Source organism: Crinia signifera, chromosome 6 (genome assembly GCF_055691185.1).
Source record: "Crinia signifera chromosome 6, ASM5569118v1, whole genome shotgun sequence".
NCBI lineage: Eukaryota > Metazoa > Chordata > Amphibia > Anura > Myobatrachidae > Crinia > Crinia signifera.
In genome coordinates this window covers 290912271-290921447 of record NC_139222.1, presented here as the reverse complement: position 1 = coordinate 290921447, position 9177 = coordinate 290912271, and the positions used below count along the sequence as shown (strand labels likewise).

Below are 9177 nucleotides of genomic sequence, written 5' to 3'. Positions count from 1 at the left end.
TTCTCCTATGTCTTCAGGTCCTATGGCCTCAGGTATTATTTATTCTTGTCCTATGGCCTCAGGTCCCATTTCCCTTGTCCTGTGGCCTCAGGTCCTATTTCTCCTCATCCTAAGGCCTCAGGTCAGGTTTCTCCTCGTCCTATGGCCTCAGGACCTATTTCTCCTTGTCCTGTGGCCTCAGGTCCTATTTCTCCTTGTCCTGTGGCCTCAGGTCCTATTTCTCCTTGTCCTGTGGCCTCAGGTCCTATTTTTCCTTGTGCTGTGGCCTTAGGTCCTATTTCTCCTTGTCATTTGGCCTCAGGTCCTTTATCTCCTTGTCCTATGGCCAAGGTCCTAATTCTGCTTGTCCATCACAATGAGCAGGTGGTCCAGATTATGCTAATTAATTTGACCTTTTGTTCAATGTAAAGAACACAACACATTTATACAAAGTTGTTAATGTACAGAGCAAAAGCTGCTGCAGCAGCCAGATCAAGTCTCCAACTATCCACCTTCCCTTTCCAACCACAGCAGAGCAGGAGCTACTGTAGCAGCCAGAGTGGGTTTCCAACTATTCACCTTTGCTTCCCTTCCACAGCAGGTCAGAGCTGCTGCAGCAGGCACTGCAAGTCTCCAACTATCGTACCTCCCAACATGACCCTCTTCAGGAGGGACACAATGTTCTGCTCCTGGGCTTGCCTCTTAATGTGTCATTATCCTAGTCACAATCCGATCACATGATGGATCGAATAAATCATGCCTCCTATTATTATTATTATTATTATGTGTGCTATCAATGTATTTCTTCTGTACTGGTGAACTGTTGGTGACCCATGGAGGTTGTTTCTGTATTCCCTCAGAGTGACCATCTGTAGAGTTCTCTGAAGTTAAATTGTCCGATAAGATCTGAGACACTTCTTAAACCAGATTGGGGGTTAGATCACTATGGTCCAGAAGAGAGGTCAGAGATTTTCTCCCTCCTCCAGTTCAGATCTCTTATCAGTCTTGGCTGTTGCATTTTACTGGGTAAGGAATGTACAGTATACAAATCACTTCAAATCAGTGGTCCAATCCTTCATGTAAGAGGATCAATTATTTAGGGATAGTCATTAGTGTCCAGCAGGGAAGTGGTCAAAATCCCAATGGTGGGGGAGGAATCTGCAGGTATAACTAAACACTTCTCCCTATAGCTGGTGGTAATTCTTAGGGGATCAGCAAGCTGGCTGGAAGCGACCCGGATGTTTCATGTGAAATCCCCTCTCTACAGAATCAGTACTTGTGTGTAAGATACAGTTCTGTCTTTTTTAAATTCCCTTTTATTTTTGAGTTGTATTTCTTGCACTTTTAAAATCTTTGTAATCATCTTGTAACCATTTTTATCACTAAAGCTCTGTAGTATTTTCTTGGAATAAATCATTCATAATTCCAGTTCTGAATTTGTGTTGAGGACTTAAGCCAAAAGAGAACGTAACAACCTTTTTTGTATTGTGCTGTCAGGTGCAAGCTTGGTGTACCTTGCACAATTTCAAAGCGCTAAATCAGGCTTTGCTGGTGGCGGCGTACCTCATAGAGGGGACTCGTGTGTCAAAAGTGAACCCCAGTCACCGCCAGAGCTCCTCAGGTTGACGTATCTGGAGGAGCGACTGGTGGGTCCGTGACAACCCTCATCTGTGTTGACATTACCAGAGACGTGCAGGAGCAGAGTAATGTGTCCTCCTGGAGAGGGTCATGTTGGGAGGTATGAACTATCCACCTTCACTTCCCAACCACAGAAGAGCAGAAGCTGCTGCAGCAGCCAGAGCAAGTCTCCAACTATCCACCTTCCAAACCACAGAAGAGCAGAAGCTGCTGCGGTACTTGTTTCCTAGCACGGCGCCCACGATATTCAGTCGATATTCAGCCCATATTCATCTTATTCATTGTATCGCATCGCATGCCATATACCCGCATGCGATGCGATTTGAAATTGTATAAGCACCCAAATGTTTTGTTTTCAATGTTAAATGGCCCCTATAAGATTTTTAATTGTATAAGCACCCTAATGGGTGCTTACAATGTTAAATGCACCCCCACGCCCCCCCCCCCCCACTATCAACATCAACCCCAAGCGTGGCGAGCACAGCGAGCCCGCGTGGGGTGGCGGTACGCGTCCTCCGACCTTTTTGCCAGAGCAAGTCTCCAACAATCCACTTTCCCTTCCCAACTACAGCAAGGCAGCAGCTTCTGAAGCAGCCAGAGCAAGTCTACTACTATCCACCTTCCCAGAGCCGGCCCTAGCCTAAATGACGCCCTAGGCAATATTTTGGCTGGTGCCCCCTAGCACCGCCACGAGTTCCGCCTCTGACCCTGCTCCCCTTTCCCAGCACCATCAACCCTCATCATAGCAGTCATCATTTTGGTACCACTTTACCTTATATACATTACTCCTCACATTATTCACATTATACCCTAGAAAAAAATCCTGAGAAAATATTGTATTTTATCCACCTCCATGGCCACACTGCAACCCAGCACAAAGCAGTGTGTGCTGGGCAGAGGAGAAGAGCTGCAGCTGCTGCTGTCACTTACGGGGAGGTGGCCCGGGGCCCCCACTGGGCCCTTCCATCAGACTTTGGCCTGGGTAATTTGTACCCCTACCCCTTTCTCTCGGCACCCCTGATAATACCACACAGTAATGCCCCTTACACATGACACACGTTATTAATGTCCTTATAAACATAATGCCCCTTACACATTATGCCAACTGTGAGGTTATCAGATTCACTGTAAATCTGTAATTACTATATTTTATTAGGTGTAGTAATTAATGTACTATTTTAGTCCGTCGGTACCCTCATATTCCCCATAGATGTTTCTATTCCCCATATCTGTGTGTACCATAGTATTAGATGCTGTTAAGCAAATCTGGTCGGACAGGAAATAACCTTGTGGTGAATTCTTTCCTGTGTATGTCCAATTACCATACTTTTGTTCCTGCTATCACAGGAGGGTGGAAGCTGAGGGACAATCTTCACAGGGGGTGATCAGCCCATAATGTAATCAGCCGATTATTGTTCCTGCTGTTTACATGAGGGGGATAGCTGAAGGACAATCACCACAGGGGGTGATCAAATTCCCCTACTATCAACAGGAGGGTTGTCCACAGGGGGTAATCAGGACATAATGTAATCCGACTATGATTGTGTCTCTACCTTCAGCTCCTTTGTGTCAATACCAGACTTAGTGGAACCCGGCACCACAGGGGGTGATCAGCCCATAACGTAATCTTGTGTTGTATTGTATCTTGCTATGCATATCTTGACCACTTCCAGACTTTCTGGAACCGACCCCAGCAGGGGGCAGAAGCAGATGGGCAGCAGCAGTACCTGGGAGGGGGGATAAACCTGACTTGAATCCACCAATAGGGATTGAGTGCAAGCCCACTGATGGTATGGAGAAGCGTGGGAAATTGGAAGTTTTTAAAATGACTGGCAGACTAGCCAGGAGGAGAGAATTGATGGACTGTCCTGGACTAAGAGGTTATGCTCTGTCTAGGTATCGTGTGGACTTATATGCTATCACTGCTGTGGGGATTAAGTGATAGTTTGCCCTGTGGAACTGATCTGGGACTGTGACTATACAAGGACTGTCTGTTTGGGCCTGCTACCTGAATATCTTTCTACTCTGCAATTTACCTTTGCCACTGTTTATTGTCTATTTGTGCGTGCTGTGGAAAATAAACCATTCTTCTGGTTTCATCTGCTCGGTGTCTGAGTGATTGAGGAACTCGTACCCTCACATTTGGCGGCAGCGACAGTGGGATCATTCAGACACCAACCTTCGAGCACAGAAAGCACAGAGAACAGAGGATCAGACCATATGTAAGGAAACGGAAAATGCAATAAGGTGATGTTCAGCAAGTGAGCAGGTGTCATTCCTGTGGAAAGGGAAAATGTTTCCAAGGAAAGAAAATCGATGCCTCAAGACCCCTGTAGCAGAGGAGCTCAGGGATGGCGGTTCTTCAGTGTATCGGCAGGCTGGGAAGCCGGATCTGTTATTTATTGTCAGGAAAATGCAGTATATCTGGAAGTACTGGGAAGACGCTCAGCAGATGGTCAGCGGGTGGAGAGTATCCAGCATACAGGACAAGTTGTGTTACCTGGGGGATGCATTTCTGCACTGTAAAGGTGAGGCCACCTCTTGGAATCTGCTGGGAGAGCCAGAGTTTGTAGAATTTACAGAGGAAGTGATTGCTACAGTTACCCAGATGCTACAAAGAGGACAATATTCTGAGGCTGAAGGACAAGTCCAGAATACATTGATGCCCCAGATAGAACCAGAGGAAAGGTCTAGAAGGGGGCTACTGCAATCTGGGCAGACAACCGAGGGGTCTGCCACAGAATTAATTGTTACTGCAAGAGAAGGGTCGTTGTCAGGGGGGCCCCTAACTGCCCTTGAAGAAATGAGTATGGAGGAGCTGATAGCAGAATGTCAGCTGCGAGGGATACCCATCCAATCCTGCACTCGCGGGGAAATCCTTCAGCAGATCCTTCACGATCAGGGAGATCCTACAAATGCATTTGCTGATTATCGAGCATGGATCCTCCATTTCGGTGCACAGTTGAGTGTGTGGGAACAATTGCAGTGTCTGGAGGAGTGCTTTGTGGTGGCAGAGGAAGAGGCGATTGATCGGGGGCTCCTGGATACCCCAGCATGGCAAGATCAGTGTCGCAGGGGGCGTGATGAAAGGCACCGTTTGCAATTGATTCTCCCCCATCCTAGGGAGGAAGCTGCTCAGTGTTCTCTGCAGGGGGAGGTTATCCCCAACGTGAAGGAAGTGAGGCCTCTGAGCCAGGCACCCCGGGAGGAGCTGCACTACTGCTTCCCTTTTGCTGAGGTGGGAGATGCAGAGCTATTATCCTGCTGCCAGGGGATCTATGAGGACTGCGTCCAAGAAGAGATCGCCGTGGTTAGAGGAGTATCCGACAACATCCAGGCCACCAGCCCACCAGTCACAGATGACGTCGTGTTTCGGGCTGCCCAGCATACTCAGCTGGGGAAGGAGGCTATCGCGGAGAAGGAGGTGTGCGCAGAAGTAGCTGCAGGTGAGCATCTGGCTTTTAAGGGGACAGAGCTGACACAGCCTGTCCTGCAGCCACCAGCGGAATTGTTTGTGATGGAGGGTCCCTCCTCAGCCCTGGACATTGAGACCAAATGCTGGACTGAAATTTGCCATGCCCCTAGTTTGGGTTTGGGGGAGGAAGGACATGACGGGGTGGTGGAAGTGCCAGGGCCAGAGCCCCTATATTGGCCTGCTGTTTGGCCCCTGTTCCTTGGGCAAGAGGGGGAGGTGGAAAGTGGTCCCTGCCCCATTGTGCCCGAGGCAAAAGTATTAGTAGGTTACAATGTTGCAGAGGGGGGGTACCCAGAATCCGAAGAAGAGGAATCGCTACAGCCCTTGTTAGTTCCAATGTATGACTTAGACTGTAATCATGCCCTTGCTGGTTCTGCAAACCAGCCGCCTTTTACAAGATGGGTTTGGTATGATGTCACCCTGTGGGACTCAGGTGGTATATCCAAACCCCAGATTCTCGGCTCTGCATCCCGCTATTCCAGGTTGTTATTGGTTCCTGAACAGCTTGGTACCGGGACTACAATAGTAGGGGAAGGAATGTGAGGTTATCAGATTCACTGTAAATCTGTAATTACTATATTTTATTAGGTGTAGTAATTAATGTACTATTTTAGTCCGTCGGTACCCTCTTATTCTCCATAGATGTTTCTATCCCCCAAATCTGTGTGTATTTCCAGATCAGATCGCTCTTGCCCTAATATGGTCTGCCAGGAAATAAGTCACCAAAAGGTTATGTCCAATTACCATACTTTTGTTCCTGCTATCACAGGAGGGTGGAAGCTGAGGGACAATCTTCACAGGGGGTGATCAGCCCATAATGTAATCAGCCGATTATTGTTCCTGCTGTTTACATGAGGGGGATAGCTGAAGGACAATCACCACAGGGGGTGATCAAATTCCCCTACTATCAACAGGAAGGTTGTCCACAGGGGGTGACCACCACATAATGTAATCAGACTGTGTTTTGTATCTTGTGTTGACTCTGCTATGCATATCTTGGCCACTTCCAGACTTTCTGGAACCGACCCCAGCAGGGGGCAGAAGCAGATGGGCAGCAGCAGTACCTGGGAGGGGGGATAAACCTGACTTGAATCCACCAATAGGGATTGAGTGCAAGCCCACTGATGGTATGGAGAAGCGTGGGAAATTGGAAGTTTTTAAAATGACTGGCAGACTAGCCAGGAGGAGAGAATTGATGGACTGTCCTGGACTAAGAGGTTATGCTCTGTCTAGGTATCGTGTGGACTTATATGCTATCACTGCTGTGGGGATTAAGTGATAGTTTGCCCTGTGGAACTGATCTGGGACTGTGACTATACAAGGACTGTCTGTTTGGGCCTGCTACCTGAATATCTTTCTACTCTGCAATTTACCTTTGCCACTGTTTATTGTCTATTTGTGCGTGCTGTGGAAAATAAACCATTCTTCTGGTTTCATCTGCTCGGTGTCTGAGTGATTGAGGAACTCGTACCCTCACAGCAGGCGTGCCTAGGAAACCGCTGGGAGTGTCCGGGATAACGCAGGCGTGCCTAGGAAACCGCTGGGAGTGTCCGGGATCACGCAGGTGTGCCTAGGAAACCGCTGGGAGTGTCCGGGATAACACAGGGGTGCCTAGGAAACACTGGGAATGTCCGGGATAAAGCAGGCGTGCCTAGGAAACACGGAATGTCCGGGATAATGCAGGCATGCCTAGGAAACACTGGGAATGTCCGGGATCACGCAGGCGTGCCTAGGAAACACTGGGAATGTCCGTGATAATGCAGGCGTGCCTAGGAAACCGCTGGGAGTGTCCGGGATAACACAGGCGTGCCTAGGAAACACAATAAATACAGGGTAGACGGCGCAAAGGGATACTATGGATACTTGTTATAGTAAAAAATCAGTATAATTTAATTTACTCATAAATAAATTTTCATACACTAAAAAGTGAGAGCACCGGCCGGTGGGGTTTACATATAAAAAAAATACATCGCATAAAAAACAGTTACAGTAAGCATACTTTTTGCTCTTTTTGATGTGCTTTAAGTATTTTTTAGGCACACTAGGGTATTTAAATGGTTAATAACCACACTTTATCAAACTTTCACACTTCTAGTGCAGACAGAAAGCAGAGGTTAATAGAATGCAGGCTTTTGGTTTTGTTAGGCATGCACTGGGTTAATTTTTGTAGAGCAGGAATTAATGACAGTCCTTTGTAATGCTGGCCACACATCAGTCCAACTTTCATCCAACCATCCAACTAGTTGCTTGGATGGAATAAACATATGGTACTGGATGGGAGCAAATCAGAAATGTGCTCACAAACCCAGGAAAATGGACAAAAACATTCAGTAAAATTTTTAAAATCAAACAGGTTCAACTACAGTTCCGTGTCTGAGCGTCTATTTCTGAAGTAAATATTACATTTACTCCCATCCAGTACCAGATTTTATTCCATCCAAGCAACTAGTTGGATGGTTGGATGAAAGTTGGTCTGATGTGTGGCCAGCATAAGACACTGTTAGGCTGTAGGTGTAAACATTAAGGGCCTTATTCGAGTTCACTCTTTCAGACAAAATCCTTGTTAGATGGACAAAACCATGTGCACTGCAGGGGGGCAGATGTAACTTGTGCAGATCTAATTAGATTTGGGTGGGGTTTTACTTCAAAGTGAGATGTATATTGCAGTGTTAAAATAAAGCAGCCAGTATTTACCCTGCAAAGAATCACCAAAAAATCACCAAATCTATTTCTATCTGTACATGTTACATCTGCCCCCCTGCAGTGCACATGGTTTTGTCCATCTAAGAAGGATTTTGTCAGAAAGAGTGAACTCGAATAAGGCCCTAAATCACTCCAAAATCACACTCCCATATAATCGGGCTGCTAATTCCCAGCCAGGTGTTAGTGGCCAGTCATTTTGCCATACCATTTAAGCTTTCAGCTGTTAGTAAGCTTGGTTGAAAGTTATAAGAATTGTAAAGATTATACTTATGCTCTGGGATCCTTTTGTAATCCAACTTGAGGGGAGGTTTGTTCAACTGCCCACGCCGTGAGCGGGTCCCCGGCTGCTCTGTTGATTTCGTCAGCCTTATCCAGTACACTCAGCTCCGGCTTCTGGGTTCTCCCGATCGGTGGTGCCCCACGTATAGTCAGTGAGGGATTGTTTGATGACGCGTTTCCCCGCCTCCTATGGTGTCAGCGGCTTCATCAGATAGAGGGCGGGATGTTATAACATCCGCGGCCCCCCTTCGCCGGACATCGCATTTTTAATAACGGCATATGCTGTAACATATGCCGTTATTAACGCAAGGGACAGCTCTTGCGGTAAGAGCTGTCCCTTGCGATGCGGTGCCGGTGCTGGACTTCCGGGTCTGTGACCCGGGAGTCTATCTGCGCATGCGCAGACCCCGGCGCCGGCCGCAGGGCACGCTGGGAGGGATCCGTGACAGATCCCTCAAACAGCGCTGCGGTAAGAAGCCCATAGGCTTCTGCAGGGATTCGCCAGCTTTTGCTGGCGATTCCCTCCGCAGCGCTGACACTGCGGAGGCACAATATAGCATATAGAGATGCGGTAGAAACCCCGAAAACGGGGTTTTTACCGCATCTCTGCTATATAGAATCTCGCCCGACGTATGTGTGTCTTGTCCCTGTTATTTATTCTGAAACAGGATGACCTATTAAAAGATTTCCTTAGCTTAGTCTGGCAGTGCACACTGGGACTTGTTCTACACTATACTATTGTAGAACAAGTCCCAGAAGCCGGAGCTGAGCGTCCTGGATAAGGCTGACGAAATTAACAGAGCAGCCGGGGACCCGCTCACGGCGTGGGCAGTTGAACAAACCTCCCCTCAAGTTGGATTACAAAAGGATCCCAGAGCATAAGTATAATCTTTACAATTCTTATAACTTTCAACCAAGCTTACTAACAGCTGAAAGCTTAAATGGTATGGCAAAATGACTGACCACTAACACCTGGCTGGGAATTAGCAGCCCGATTATATGGGAGTGTGATTTTGGAGTGATTTTGGAGTGATTTAGGGCCTTATTCGAGTTCACTCTTTCTGACAAAATCCTTCTTAGATGGACAAAACCATGTGCACTGC

At 47.4% G+C, this 9177-nt stretch overlaps 1 protein-coding gene across 3 annotated transcripts in view; it reads right to left on the bottom strand.

Annotated features, from left to right (window-relative positions):
* The window catches only part of LOC146009484 (pancreatic lipase-related protein 2-like), a 54566-nt gene that overhangs the window by 41668 nt on the left and 3721 nt on the right, over positions 1-9177 (bottom strand). The gene's annotated exons all lie outside the window — the stretch shown is intronic.